The sequence below is a fragment of the Lutra lutra genome, chromosome 3 (genome assembly GCF_902655055.1).
Source record: "Lutra lutra chromosome 3, mLutLut1.2, whole genome shotgun sequence".
Lineage (NCBI taxonomy): Eukaryota > Metazoa > Chordata > Mammalia > Carnivora > Mustelidae > Lutra > Lutra lutra.
In genome coordinates, this window is record NC_062280.1 from 57,431,419 (window position 1) to 57,447,705 (window position 16,287).

At 34.1% G+C, this 16,287-nt stretch overlaps 1 protein-coding gene across 3 annotated transcripts in view; it reads right to left on the minus strand.

Annotated features, from left to right (window-relative positions):
* BAZ2B (bromodomain adjacent to zinc finger domain 2B) overlaps nucleotides 1-16,287 on the minus strand; it is a 316,333-nt gene that overhangs the window by 191,183 nt on the left and 108,863 nt on the right. The window contains exon 1 of one of the 3 annotated variants that reach the window (XM_047721835.1): nucleotides 6,380-6,707. The exons of the other annotated variants lie outside the window; for them this stretch is intronic. The gene's annotated coding sequence lies outside the window, so the exon portion shown is untranslated. Of the gene's footprint in view, nucleotides 1-6,379; nucleotides 6,708-16,287 lie in introns of those variants that run through there. 3 annotated transcript variants of the gene reach the window in all.

Below are 16,287 nucleotides of genomic sequence, written 5' to 3' on the forward strand. Positions count from 1 at the left end.
GCTCGCTCTCGCTCTCTCTCTTTCTCTCTGTCATATAAATTAATAAGATCTTTAAAAATAAAGAAAAAAAAAGTTAAAATGGCAAGTTCTCTTGTTATATATTCTTCCACAACTTAAAAAAACTTAATAATGTGGAATACGTTGGATTATATACTTTAAATGGGTGAATTATAACTTGTAGTCTGTGAAATATGTCAGTAAACATGTTATAAAAATTAATATTTGAAGTCTTTCTTCAATGCTTGAAGTTCAAGTCTTTTTTCCCTTCTATCCAGCTTTCCCTGGTCATCCTAGTGACTCTTCTCTTATTCTCAAATCATAATATTGTACTTGTTTATATTACTCCGCAATTAATCCTACCCTCTTTTTGGTATAGTTAGTGTTTTTTAATTGCTGCTACACATTTCATATTTGATTATGCTTTGTTGATAAAACAAGATTAGTTGCTCATATTATCAACTAAAGCTCTATATTTAATATTTGTTTGTACTTTATTTACCACACAAGATGAGTAGCAGCTCAAATTGTCAAGAGGACCCAGTAGCTTCCTGCCATCTTCAAATGTTCCAAAATTAATTCTGTATTACACTTGCACAAATACATAGAGTAAAAACTTCAGTAACAAATGTTAAGAGAAAGCAGTCTCAAAAAAATAATCAGGGGCACCTAGGTGGCTCAGTGGGTTAATCCTCTGCCTTCAGCTCAGGTCATGATCTCAGGGTCCTGGGATCAAGCCCCATATTGGGCTCTCTGCTCAGCAGGGAGCTGAGAGGGAGCTGCTTCCCCCTCCCCCTCTGCATGCCTCTCTGCCTACTTGAGATCTCTCTCTCTCTGTCAAATAAATAAATAAAATCTTAAAAAAAAAAAATCAGCATACTCATTCCCTGGGCAATCTACAATTACTCAAGGATATAATAGATTTAATTCAATATAATTATTAAACAAAGTAGGATATTTTCAGAGAAAAATTTCTGACTCACCATTTTTATTTTTTCCCCAAAATGAATTAAAGACACTGCCCAAAAACAAAAGCAAAATAGGCAAAGAATATACAAACATTTAACATATACACTAGTATTTTTTATGCCTAAGTAGATATGTTTAGGATAGACACTTCTAATCCTGAATAGAATTAACTAAATAGAATTAACTAAAATACGAGATTATACAAATAATAAAGTTACAGCAGCCAACCAAAATTTTTGTTTATTGAAAAATCTCATTTAATAATTACAGTGGTCTTGAAATAAATTTTACATAAGTATTTGGGGGTATAGGGAGCGCCTGGGTGGCTCAGTGGGTTAAGCCGCTGCCTTCGGCTCAGGTCATGATCTCAGGGTCCTGGGATCGAGTCCCGCATCAGGCTCTCTGCTCGACAGGGAGCCTGCTTCTCTCTCTCTCTCTCTCTCTGCCTGCCTGCCTCTCTGTCTACTTGTGATTTATCTCTGTCAAATAAATAATAAATAAAAAAAAAATCTTAAAAAAAAAAAGTATTTGGGGGTATAAAATGAAAGAAAAGGAAGATGTTAGAAAAAGAAATAGGAAAAATAAATATTTATTTATTTTGTTCCTTTGAAAAAAATAGCCTGAAAAACTGGGAAATGTATAAAACAGTGCACTTGGAAAAAAGCCATATAGTTACAGAACAGAAATATAAAAGATTAGGTAAATACTTAGGGCCTTCATATATGCTTAAAATAACCTGTTAGGTTTATAGTCTATTTTAATCCACAGTGGAGTTTTGTTTTGTTTTGTTTTGCTTTTAATTGGTACTTTTAAAAATGTGCAAAATGCTTTTGTTAAAATATTTCTTTCCTGCAGAATGTCTGAATGACCTTCTCTTCAGTGTGTTTTTAAAAACATATCATAAATTATATAAATTGATCTAAAGGCAAATGTTTAAGTTTTTAAAATATAGCATCATTACCTCAAAAGTAAATCTGTTTCAATGAACAACTATGTTTCTATTCCCTACTGAAGTAGAATGACTTATATTCACTTTTACAGTGAAAATATCCACTGACATCTCAGAGAAGATTGCTTTTCTAGTCAGAAACACAGCTATTTATCAAATGCACTTCCCCAGAAAACAGCCAATAAAGGGAAAGAAACAAAAATGGGTTTCCATCAGATAAATACATGAGTTAAACTCATTCTTTATTAATTAAAAAGTCCTCATGCCCTTAATTTCTGAGGTTTTATAATTTACACATGACTCCAACAACCTTGGACTGTGATTCCCAAGGTCACAGCATATTAGAAAGAGGGATAAAGATGATGATGATAGCAGCTGTAATTTTCTAAGCACGTATTAAGCACTAGGCATGGGGATAGGGCTAAGAGTGGAGGGACTGTCTGTAATAGGTAACTGTACAAAAGTTGTGCAGACATTAAAATAAAAACCTGACAAATGGCTTAACTCCATGATGGAGAATCTATAGCCTTATGTCCTAAGGGTATCACTATATTACTACAAGGATAACAAAAAAAGACAATTCCCTGAGACCTTAAATAGAAGTTTAAAGTTTTACAAAGTTTAATATATCATATACTTTTAAAATAATGAGAATACGCAATTGAATCTAAAGATTTAGATTTGAATACACACCCATCAATAAATATATCAATGACCTTGGGCATTTTTTATCTGCCTAAGACTCAGTTTCTCCAAGTGTAAAATGGGAATATTTATCTTACGGCACTATGGTGAGAATCAACATCTGTAATGGCACCCATACAACTCATTAATATAGTAGCTATTGACATAATCTGAAAATTTAACTATCTAAAATAAATTGTTCTTTGAAATAAATGATTTCATTACTTTTAAGAATATTATAACTTTTTGGATGTTTAGCTGTTACTCTATAGTTTGTAAATATGTAAAGTAGAAAATGAATGCTCTTGAATCTCATCATAAAGCACCTCTTGGACCAGGTAAATCCAATTCATTTTTCAGCCTCAATTTAGATGGCATCTCCTCTGAAAAGCCTTCTCCCAATCTCTTGTACTTAATATGTCTCTACCAGACACTTAAAAGTCTACCACATCCAAAACCAAAGTCCGATTGCCCATTTCTATCCCAAAGTTTCTCCATCTAAATAGCTTCCCATCTCACAGCCAAAGGCAAAACCATTGTTCCCAGTTTCTCAGCCGAAACCTTAGAGTCATTGTGTCTTCTCTTTCTCTCATAACCCACATCTAATCCATCAAAAGACTTCTTTGGTTCTACCTTAAAAATAGAACCCAGAATTTGACTGCTATCAAACATCAGTTGCTTAGATTGTTCTATGAGCCTTCTAACTAACAGTCAATGCCTCCCTATGTAGTCTATTCTCAATACAGCAACTGGAGTGATCCTTTAAAAGCATACAAACCAGATTTACTGATAGCCCTGCAATGGCTCCTTGAAGCCATAATAAAGGCCTATAAAGCCCTACATGATCTGACTATTCTACCCATTACCTCTGTCAATACCTTCTCTAGCCTCCTATTCTCTCTCACTCTGTTCCATTCACACTGGTCTCTCTCCACTACTCTGAACATGCCAGGTATGCTCCTGCCTCAAGACCTCTGCCTGGAAGTCTCTTCCCCAAAATTTCCACATAGCTAACCAATTTCTTGGTCCTTCCTCAAATATCACCTTCTCTGTATCCCTTCCACAACCTCTGCAACCCACCACCACCATGATCTTCTTATTCTGCTCTACTTTTTCTATCCTTCATGAAACTTGCCAACTTCAAATGTGCCATATACTTTATCATGCTTATCTGCATCCCCAACATACATTCCACAAGAGTAGACAGCTTTAAAAGTTTTATTTACTGATATATCCCATGAATCTACAATAGCACCAAAAATGAAAATAAATATGTGAATAAAAGAATACATTAGATACTTCCTGTGTTGCCCTCAGCATCCTGCGCTGACCACTACTATATCAGTTATCAACTATACTAAATAGCCTCTTAATTTTCTGTCTTTTCAACTAAATTGTAAGTTTCTTGAAACAAGGAATTTTATTTTACTTTCCATTAGTAGTGCTGGTACTTCCTTACAGGGCCTGACACCTAGTAAGCACTCTGCATTATTTAATAAATTGATGAAAAAAAAACTATCTAAATCAAGGTGTAAGCACCTTTATTATCTCCAAGATATAAATACAATGCTTAAAGGCATGACACTGAAGACTGAGTTCTGGATTCTGGATTCTGTTAGTGTGTTTGGTCTGGGTCTGGCACTTAGAAGAACACCGTTGAAATTATTTAAGTTCCTTACAACTATTTCCTTATCAGTAAAAATAGAGGAGTAATGATGGTATCTGAACCTCATGTGATTATCACAAAAATAAAATGCAGGTAATAGTGAAGGATTCAGAATGTGCCACTCTAGCATACTATTTTGAGGTAAAGGCACTTGAAAAACAGCAAATACAAGCAAAACATTCTGACCTTCCTTCTTGTTCTTAAAAGCAAAAAATGTAATTCCTTTATGAAAGTCGTCCAGAAGAAAAGTAACATTCTTACCACCAAGGACAAAGTTGAGACTGAGATAATTCTAGACAGACTTTGTTAAAAATAATTCTCTCCTTTTAGCCTCTGCACATAGTTACTTTCCCACAATTGCCTCTCTTTGTTCAGCTTAATATAAAACAACTAGGTTTTGCCATTTCTTTGGGTCTTCCTTCCTTATGCAGATTCCTATGTCACACAAAACTTTTTAAAATAAATTTGTATGCTTTCTCCTGTTGATCTACCTTTTTTTATATAATTCTCAGTCCCAGACACAAAGAACTGTAAAAGGGTAAAGTAAAAGTTTGTATCTCCTCCAAGAGAATTAGCCCAGTGATTGTTATATATTGAGCAATCAATAATTGACATCTATTATTTGTTATTACAATTAAATAGCACCACTACTATAAGTCTTACTTCAATAACTTGACTAAGCTAAAATATTCACTAAACATAATCTTTAAAATCTCCTAAAAAGCACCAAGGATTTATATTAAAAATTGTTACCAAAAATAATTTTGATAATCATTTTGCAGAAGAAGGTACCTTAACTCTCTCAATAAAAGGAAAATTATATTTACATTATTCCAGAATATTTTTAAATATTTCTGGATGTTAGGTTCTAAAACTATCTTTGGTAACTGCCTCCAATGTTTAATAATTTCATAATATGTTTTCTTTTATATTGCCAGGATACCTCATATTAGAGTTTAAAGATCAAACACCTTACTATTTAGATGAACTACACCTACAGGTCTTCAATATATACACACATTCTTCCCTCTGCTCTGAATAATCTTACATCCAGAAATAAGACTTTTGAGAAAAAGATTTTAGTACATGTGTGACTCTTTACTAAATCACCTCCAAGCTTTTCCCTTTTAATTTCAGTCATGTATCCAACAAAAAGTATAATCTTTTGGTAATGTTATATTAAGAACTGAGCAAAACTAACAGTTCTGTCCCAATTAAAAGGGCAATTATATAGGATTTATTTTAAATCCTGTTTTCTCTTATTTTATAATAAAAATATTTTTTCTATTGTAATAAAAAGAATTTTTCTATCATTTCCTTGCCTACTGTGACTCCTGAATGTTTTCCTCCTCTATCTCCAGAGACAGTTCTCCATTTTATAAAATACTTGTGAAAACTAATTTTCTTTATAGTTTGTACTAACATAAAGAAATTAACAAACATACACATTTTACTTAACACTCATATGGACAGCAGACAAGAAAACTGAGGTAAGCAGTTTAAATGATTGTCCCAAGACCACAGATGGAGTGACTGCCAGCTTTAGGATTAAAACTAAGAAGCTCATTATTCCCTTCTTATATTCCAAGTACTTAATGCTGTTTTTACATCACAAGGATCTCTTAACTAATTTAAGAACAATAATTTAATTTAATAATTAAAACTAGCAACAATAATTATGACAAACCTAAATAGATTCGTGAAATTTATTAAACAAAACCAAAATTACTTTATCCAAATAAATTACTTTATTCCCTGAAAAAATTAATCTGATTTACCACATAAGTTCTTTTTAAAAAATTTTCCTTACAGTGCCAAGAAAGTGACAGTTTAATATAATTTATCATTTCAGTGTCTTTTTTAAAAGCCAATTTCTTTAACCAAAATCTACAATGAGTATACGAAATGGTTGCTACCAAACAGAAATACTTTGCATTAAAAAAAAATTCTCCAAACTTAAAACAGTAGTTTCTACTCTAATTGTAAACTTAAACTTCAGGATATATTTAGAACACAATTATCTATGAAAAGACAATGATAAAAAGTAAAGAAAACACCAAATACTATTGCATTTACAAGAGAAAAAGACATACAGTATAACATTAACAGCTTACTGTGGAGAGTGGGTTTAATCAGGAAGTAGCCATTATCCTTTCGATTCAGAGCAGTGACAGCACTCCAAAACAACAAGCCGTGATATTTTTCAGTTAAAAGGAATGAAAGAATACCTCCTATTGTGTCCTAGCTTTGCTGACCCCAAAGGTCACCACATGTCTTTTATCAAAAGCTATCATGAAAACATAATCCAAGTAAGCATTTACAAAGCTCTATTTGTTGAAACACCTAAAATCTACCTAACACAACCTCTCTCTCTCAGTTACTCACAAAACATGGCTGTCTTATTCAGAGATTAGCAATTATTGTAATGAGATACTGTCGGAGAGGGTCAAATAGTACTTCCTGCAGTTTACACATCTTGATTTCCTGGTAAACAAACTGAAAGGCAGGTGGAGCACTTAGATCACCAGTAAACGTGAATGCTCACGTGACAAAACTAAGCCAGGTAAGGTTGATGTCTCAAGTAATCGTTCTTCGTGTTATTAACGTCAAAACAGACAATAAAGAGTTCTGTCTTTCTTCCCTTTTTTAAGGAGGATTTATTCCTGACATGCATAGGCACACAGTTTATAAAGAGGAATGCTTGAAAAACGAATCTGTTTAAGTAGGTTTTAAAAATTACTTCTGGCAAGTAAATTGTAAAAAACGAGGCAATGCTAATAAGATATATATTTTAAAAAAAAACAACTAAAAATAACTGTCAAAAAAACCTGCTAAATATAAGGAAAAGTGTTTAAATTTCAACTGCTTCAAGAAAGTATATAGAAGTTTCTGAGTTATAATTAAAGGCCAAAACTGAATTTTAGTCAAAGCATAAGCCTATTTTTATCAGAGCAAGCGCCTGCAAAAATATTGCTTTATAATTTATGTGGCAGTCTTCAAAAAAAAAAAAATCTCAGTTATATGAATCAAAAAGTTTACAAAACTTTAAACAATTCCCAGCTTCTTTAAAATTCATATTTCAAAAAAGAAAAAAAAACAACATATTGACTAGTGAGCATCTTTTTAAAAAATATTGTTAGTTTGAAGACTAAGTTTTCTTGTCCTTAGGTTTTTTCCCCCAAATTGCTGTTTTTTTCCCTCTCTGAAATTTGTCGTATACTTGAATGAGAGTTTGTTTAAATTAACTAAGGTATAAGACAAACACCCATACTCTTGTCAAGATGATACACTAATTCACGACTTTAAAAATATTTAGGAGATTTTTTTCTTAATCTACAAAGCTGCATTTATCTTAATTCTATATATACTAAGGCCATGTATCTATGTCTTATTAGGAACATAGTATGCTTTAATTTTAAGAGCTTTTAATGACCCTATTACAATATAATCATATAAAGGCATTAAATTACATTACTTAAATCATATTTACTCTATTTGTGAAATAAAATTCTAATGTACTGAAATAGAAAACAAAACAAAGTGACAGTAAAATTAATAACAACAAGAAGAACACCCAAGGAGAGAAAACTGTGCCAAGAGAACAGAATCTCAGAGAACAGGTCTCATTACAAACAGTATGTGTCATTTGAAAGGAGTGTGTATTCAGTATTAAACATTCACACAAGTTGCTAATCACCATCTTCACTACAATGACGTGAAATAGATAGGAAATTTTCAGAAAACAATGACTACGGAGTTCCAATTCCAGTTCAGTTCCAGCTGAATTTCTTGGTCAAATGAAATAATTCAAATATTCTATAGTTAACTGGAATGCAAAACAAAGCCCTTATTTCCTTTAAAGAAAATTTAAGATATAATTCGTACTAAATATGTAGCTTTGACTGTGATTCATATACTAAAACAAAACTAAATTTTAAATTAAAGATCCATGGGGCACCTGGGTGGCTCAGTGGATTAAAGCCTCTGCCTTCAGCTCAGGTCATGATGGCAGGGTCCTGGGATCCAGTCCCATAGGGGGATCTCTCCTCGACAGGGAGCCTGCTTCCCTTTCTCTCTCTCTACCTGCCTCTCTGCCTACTTGTGATCTCTTTCTGTCAAATAAATAAACAAAATCTTTTAAAAATTAAAAATTAAAGATCCATGACTAACTTTGTTTCCTATAGTACATCAAATTTAGAGGATAATGAAATAAAAATATAAAGGTAAATAAATTTGAAATTTTGTTTTATTCAAAGTGGCTTTTATCAACAATCAGCAACTTTTGGTATTAAGAGTTTATAATTCAGCTGAAAGGGCTGGGACAAAAACCAGGGTAATATATATAGTACCCTGTGAGTTAGAAAAAGACACCCTCCTCTCTGCTCAGCTGGGAGCCTGCTTCCTCCTCTCTCTCTGCCTGCCTCTCTGCCTACTTGTGATCTCTGTCTGTCACATAAATAAATAAAAATCTTAAAAAAAAAAAAAAAGACACGCTCTGAGCTGGCATACGAGAAAAAGACACCTTTTCTTCCTCTAGGATGTATTTCAGCCCTACTTGTTCTCTCAAGTCTGGCATTCTTATATTGGGCACACCCAGCACAATGACCTGTACCTTGTAGCTCTGTACTGGCCAAAAGCTTCAGAAGGGATTCCCCTGCCCCTGGCAGGTCTAAGAAACCACAAAGGAGATTAGTCATCCATGACTTAAGAAATTCATAAAAAAGAAGGGGGGGGTAGGGGAAGGGACACAAAGAGGAAGAAAGGTTCCTGCTTTTATTGTTTGTCTTCTGCTGGCAATAAATAAGCTTTATGTGGTTGTTTATAGTTCATTTTGTTCCAAAATATTTTAATGTGACTTAGAGAAATATGAATAGCAGAACAGATGTTTTCAAAATATACACTAGTATGAATAAAGGGAAAATAAGGGGAAGCAAGAAAGATGAAACACAAGGTAAACTTGAAACACAGAAACACCAATCATAAGGCCTTGCCTTAGATGTAGGTGGTTTAGCTGTGAGCTTCCTAGCAATAACAGTAAAGCGGAAAACAGAATTACAAAAATTTAGGGGTGCCTGGGTGGCTCCACCAGTTAAGAAACTGCCTTTAGCTCAGGTCATGATCCCAGATGCCTGGGATTGAGTCCCTGCTCAGTGGAGAGCTTGCTTCTCCCTCTCTCTCTGCCCCTAACCACTGCTCCCCCCACACTTGTGCTCCTCTTGCTCACTCTCGCTCTAGCTCAAATAATTAAAAATCTTTAAAAACAAAAATCAAATTATAAAATTTTAATTCTCTGTAAGATGGGTTACAAACAAGCACCAAAGTTTTCCTAGTACTCAGAATTGAGAGAAGTTTCTTTTAGACTTCGCAATGATGTAACACTGGACAATACAATAGTTTTTTCAACAGCAACTTTACAGAAATTAAATAAGAAATTTCATATGAAAGATTCTTTTAGGGTGCCTGGGTGGCTCAGTCTATTAAGCGGCTGCCTTCGGCTCAGGTCATGATCCCAGAGTCCTAGGATAGAGTCCCGCATCGGGCTCCCTGCTCCACAGAGAGCCTGCTTCTCCCTCTCCCTCTGCCTGCCACTCTGCCTACTTGTGCTCTCTATCTCTCTGTCAAATAAATAATAAGTAAAATCTTAAAAAAAAAAAGAAAGAAAGAAAGAAAGATTCTTTTGACATTGCCTTGGCGTAAGCTGAGGTCATAACTAATGAAAAGTTACCCAGAAAATAAGCTATCTTGCTAGGAAAGCTGTAATTTAACTAATCTGGGTTTTTACACAAACACTAACAATCCCCAGGATCTTTTGTTAAATTCACAGTCCACTTTCATATTCCAAATTCATACTTCATTCTCTAAATTCAGATTCTTCTGCTGGATGAGTAAGTAGAAATGGGCATGCGAGCTATAACTGTGTTCCCAGAACGGATGAAAGAGAAGACACTCGTAGTTAGGGAAGTCAAGACACTTCAAAGGGAACTTCTTTTTTTTTTTTTTTTTTTTTTTTTTTTAACTTAAAACAGTTCCTCTCTTCTTTCTTACTGACTATCTATAATCCTGCCTGGTTGAACAGCCTGAAAATCCGATCTGTGGTTACTTTTATTCCTCTTCAGTTTGGTATTTCTAACTATGGCAAAGAAATCTGACTTAGGGTTTCTATATTCCTATGTTCTCATTCAATCCGCACCAATTTGGATTTATTTTAGAGCATGAATCTTTACATATTTTCATAGCATTTGCTTTTTATGTTATTGGGGGGGGGATGGTTGTAAAATTACTATAAACAGAATCCCTCTCATTTTGTTATACAAGAAAAACAAGGTTGTCAATGGTCACGTTTCAATATATCATATATGTGGACTGAATACCACTAATAAAATTTAACAATGCTACAACCTGATTTTCACATGTGGCACATGAGTAGGAACAAATCCTATCTTCCATTGTAGCTGGGTACGTCACTTCTCTGTCTCCCAAAGATGCCAAGTTGATGTTCTGTTCCCCATTCCTTCTCCATCTCCTCAGTTTAGATCTTACCACTTTCAGAATGCTCCCCTCTCAGAACCTGTTTGGGCCCATAAAACCTTCTTTCTCTACCTGATTTAGCTCTGTATTATTCTCTAATTATTTTAGGGATCTTCCTTACTAGATTTTGAAATTCCTCATTTTGTATTACTCACCGTGAGTCATTAAATGCAAACACCCTAAGTACAAATTAACTTATGCATTAATAAACTGCTGTACATATTTATTACAGCTCATGGTTGTTCAACAAGACCAGGATATTTATTAGGATTGCATCGAGTGAGCCAGATGCCAAGTTTTTACCATACAGATAATTTCTTTTTTCTTTTGAGAGAGAGAGAGTGAGTGGCGGGGTGGGGTGGTACAGAGGGGAGAGGGAGAGAAAGAATCTTAAGCAGGCTCCATGTCCAGGACAGAGCTCATTGTGGGGCTTGATCTCACAGCCCTGAGATCATGACTTGAGCCAAAATACAGAGTCAGATGCCTAGCTGACTGAGCCACCCAGGTCCTCCTATATAGGTAATTTCTAAGTGGTATATAGAATCAACCCATATTGAACCAAACCTTAGGCTTTTCTACTGTCAAACTGGTCAAAAGAATTTTAATTGTAAGAACAACTTTTGAGAGCAACACCAAAAATCAAACAGACATTATATAATTGTCAGACCTTAAAATGACCAAAATCAAATAACGACTGTGTCTAACACAGTTTGACCTTTATTTGAAATCATGTATGTAACCCAAAGAGTCATGCAGTTTAATCCCTTATTAAGTGAACTTTTCCAACGTGTAGCCACCAAAATTTGTTATTTCTTAATTTCCTATTTTACGAAAATTCAGTCTTAGTATAGTAATCTCAATGTACAATTTTTGCCGTTGTAAAAGGTAGCAGTATTTGCATTTGGCATAATATGTACACTTGCTTAACATTTTTCTGGCAATAAGAAAAAGCACATTTAAAAATATGTTAGATAGCATATGCTTAAGAAACTCATATAAGCATCTTAAATCAATCAAGATTATATTCTAGTCATTTAAAAAGTCATATTATAATTAAAATGGTTATATTATTAACCACCTTATAATTGTTTACCACAAAGAACAAAAGTAGGAAACATATCTATCATATAAATTGAAAAGCTTTTGAACAAATTTAACAACAAAAGAAAGAATATAATTCAATTTTCTTTCTTTTCCTAAAAAGCTAACTGGAAAGAGTAAACCAAAGGAAGCTACAAATATATATATTTTCATTTATTGCAACATAATAGATACACAGAGAGCCTCTGAGAATACAATATTCATTTTGCTGCAGAAGAACAGACATTGCATAACAATGAGATTTGCTAATGAAATCAACCATCAACCTGGAATACATATGTATTAAACCAAGACCTCAGTGTCATTTTCTTTTTGCATCGTTTGTTCTTTCTTTCATTTTTTTCTTGACCTTGTCAGTATTTTTGTCCTTTAGATTTCAGAACTTTGGTAAAGCAAAATCAAGACTATAATATTATAGTGTAATGCTTTTTATTCATCACATTTATTTTTAATGTAAATTCCAATTGTTCTGCTTCTATCAGCACTATTAATGTACCTCTGGGGGGAAAAAAAAAAATCAATGGATGCTACCAGAAGAAACAAAGGAGGTTTATTTCTATACAAAATAATTGGATCAGGTCTTAAAAAAAAAACTTTTTTCAACATTTGACATAAATTTCAGATGACAACTTTTATAGCAATGTTAGTGCTCACTTATTTCATAAGAAATTTAAAATAAATATATATAATAAATATATATAATAAAATATATATACGTATATATATATATAAATATGTATATATATATACATACATATTTTAAAGATTTTATTTATTTGACAGAGAGAGAGCAAGAGAGCACAAGCAGGGGGAGCAGCAGGCAGAGGGAGAAGCAGGTTCCCCACTGAACAGGGAGCCCAATGCAGGGCTTGATCCCAGGACCCTGAGATCATGAACTAAGCTCAAGGCAGATTTATCTGACTGAGTTACCCAGGCATCCCCCCAAAATTACATATTTGAAAGTCACTTTTGTAGTACTATAAATTACCCAGCAATTTCTCCTACTGACAGTTATTAAGTGAAATAATGTAAGGCTGATACAATAACTATCAACATGCAAATTATTCTAATGGTTTTAAAGTAAAATTATAATTTTTCTCCCCCAAATACTCAGCTATCTTGGTCTAAAAAGTTAATAACCAATTTCCATTTATCAAAAATAAATAATTCTGGGGCACCTGGGTGGCTCAGTGGGTTAAGCCTATGCCTTTGGCTCAGGTCATGATCTCAGGATCCTGGGATCGAGCCCCACATCGGGCTCTCTGCTCAGCAGCAAGCTTGCTTCCCATTCTCTCTCTCTGCCTGCCTCTGCCTACTTGTGATCTCTCTCTCTGTCAAATAAATAAATAAAATCTTTTTTTAAAAAGTAAATAATTCTGACAATTTTCTTAAAATTTTATTATTTTAATTGATGATTTAGTTATTAAAATCTCCTATAAAAGTCCAAAAGACTATGAACGTACTTGATATTATATATCTTGTAAAAAAAGCATTAATGTCCCTCAGAATTGATTTATATATTTTTGAGTATAAGTTATTTAATTAAGTGACTATCCTATGACTGTTTATACAATTAGGTTTTCACTTCATGTGTGGTACAGATAAAATTAACAGCCTAACCTGCTGTGGTATATAATTGCTACTAATTCATGATAATAACAACTTTTAAAAATAACAATACTTATACAAACTAAAACAGCCTCAAACAAAATTAGGTTTTCTATTTTTATTTTTGCAATACCTTAATACCTAACCTCAAACAATATCCTGCAAAATAACAAGTCAGTAAGTATTACAGTTATGTTGAAAAGTAAACTGAATGTTCCTTATTAAATTTAAACTCTCTGAAAGTAGCCACTGGCAGTCTAATCGTTTTCCAGACTACTTTAAAAGTGAAGGATGATTTTAAGTGAAGAACCACATAATCACAGAAAAATTATTAATCCACACACAACGTATTTCCCTAAAAAACCCGGAAATTTCTATTAAAATGGCAAAATATAAATCAGACTGTAGAGAAATAGTCAATTTAAACAATGTCTATGGCAATACTGAAAACCTACTTTCACTAGGGCAAAGAATCCTAAAATGCAGTGATGGGCTTTGGAAGGTCATGTAGCTCCCTGCACTCAAGTGACCAACACTGCAATTGCTTCTTAGAAATAAAGACTTTCAAGCCCCAGCCCAAACCTACTGAATCAGAATCTTAAGTACCTTAGAATTTAAGAAGGCATGATCTAGTAAATTCTTCAGCCTGCCTAAAAATTTGTATACCAATTCCAGTGACTTCTGATATTCTAACAACTCATCAAACATCCATATTAAGATGCAGAATATTCAAATAATAAACAATTTACTTGTCATACTCAAAGCCCGTTACCTATTTGCTTAATTACTTGAAGTCTCATATTCATATGGACTACTGACTTGAAATTTGTGGGTAATAAAAGAAAAAGGGGGCAGGAATAATATCTTCTTTGTAAGATCTCGGAAAGTATTAAGTAAATGGATAAAATGGAAGTATTTACACTTTCTTAGAAATTATTTTAAATTTTTCAGCAGAAGCATTCTTTCTTAAATAAAGCTCTTGTGAGGAAGCCCAGTATAGTAAAAAAATAAAACAAAGACCTGTTTGTTGGCGCAGGGGAGAAACTCAACAGTAGCCAAGGCATCTCAACAGAACTACCTCAGAGTATAATTTGAAAAACTTTGCTTTAAGGAAACTATTAAGAGTCTAAAAACAAGCTGAACAACCCTTACACTTATCACTAATAAAGTCTGCCATTCATCAAAGTCAGTTATAAAAATCACTATACAGAGACCTACTGTTTAATTTATTCTTTGGTGGGGGCACCTGGGTGGCTCAGTGGGTTAAAGCCTCTGCCATAGTCTCAGGTCATGATCCCGGGGTCCTGGAATCAAGCCCTGCATAGGGCTCTCTGCTCAGCAGGGAGACTGCTTCCCTTCCTCTCTCTCTGTCTGCCTCTCTGTCTACTTGTGGTTTCTGTCTATCATATAAATAAATAAAATAAAATTTTATTCTTTGGTGTTTTAAATCAAGAACACTGATAAAATTACATAGTTAAGCATTTTTTTCTCACTCAAATTGATTTTCCCCCAAATTGTTCTAATAGGTGAAACTAGATTTAATTAATATGTGATCTTTAATTTAATTATTTTAGTTAATAGTATGCCTACTATATCCAAGACACTGGTAAATGCTATAAGGGCAATATAAATGAATGGACAAAATATTCTACTTATCAAACCCTAGAAGGGTTTTTTGCTTTTGTTTTTGTTTTGTTTTTAAGGATTTTATTTATTTATTTGACAGAGAGAGAGATCACATGTAGGCAGAGAGGCAAGCAGAGAGAGGGAGGGAAGCAGGCTCCCTCCTGAGCAGAGAGCCCGATGTGGGGTTCAATCCCAGGACCCTGAGTTCATGGACCAAGCTGAAGGTAGAGGCTTAACCCACTCAGCCACCCAGACACCCCAAATCCTAGAAGGGTTAAGGCAAATATATGAAATATAATAAGTGCCATAAAGCAATATAAGTATGGAAGCATAATTAACTGAGAACTTCAGAAAAGGCTTCATGAGAGGTGACATCTGAAGTAGACTCTGAAAAGTGTGTAGGATTTTGAAAGGCCAACATGGGCAGGTGGAGGAACTGGAAAAAATGGCATCATAAGTGGAAGGAAGACATATGCTGAGAGAAGCAGAAGCTGAAAAGCACTGAAAAGTATATTTGAAGAATAGCTTGAGGCAGCTTGCAAGCTCCCTAACAAAAATCATGCGCTGTTCATTTATAGGAGTACCACCTACAGAACTCAAGTATTAACATACCTGGATAGCACTGTAAGAGCATTAAATACTTTTGAATGAATTAATAAGTGAATGTAATCTACTGTGGCTAGTATATAAGGCATATATAGAAAATAGTGGAAGATATGGCTGAAAAGGTAGTTTAGGACCTTATTGGAGACAACATTAAATACCATATTAAGTATTTAAATTTAACACTGCGGGGGTGCCTGGGTGGCTCAGTGGGTTAAAGCCTCTGCCTTTGGCTCGGGTCGTGGTCCCAGAGTCCTGGGATCGAGCCCCGAGTCGGGCTCTCTGCTCAGCAGGGAGCCTGCTTCCCCCCCGCCCCGCCCCCACCTGCCTCTCTGCCTACTTGTGATCTCTACCTGTCAAATAAATAAATAAAATATTTAATAAATAAATAAATAAAAATAAATTTAACACTGCGAATAATAGTATTCTATTCTATAACTACTTGCATTAGAAATATTGATGTAAGAGGGTGACTGGCTGGCTCAGTTGGTAGAGTATATGACTCTCGATCTTGGGATTATGAGTTTGAGCCCCACACTGGGTGTAGAGATAACTT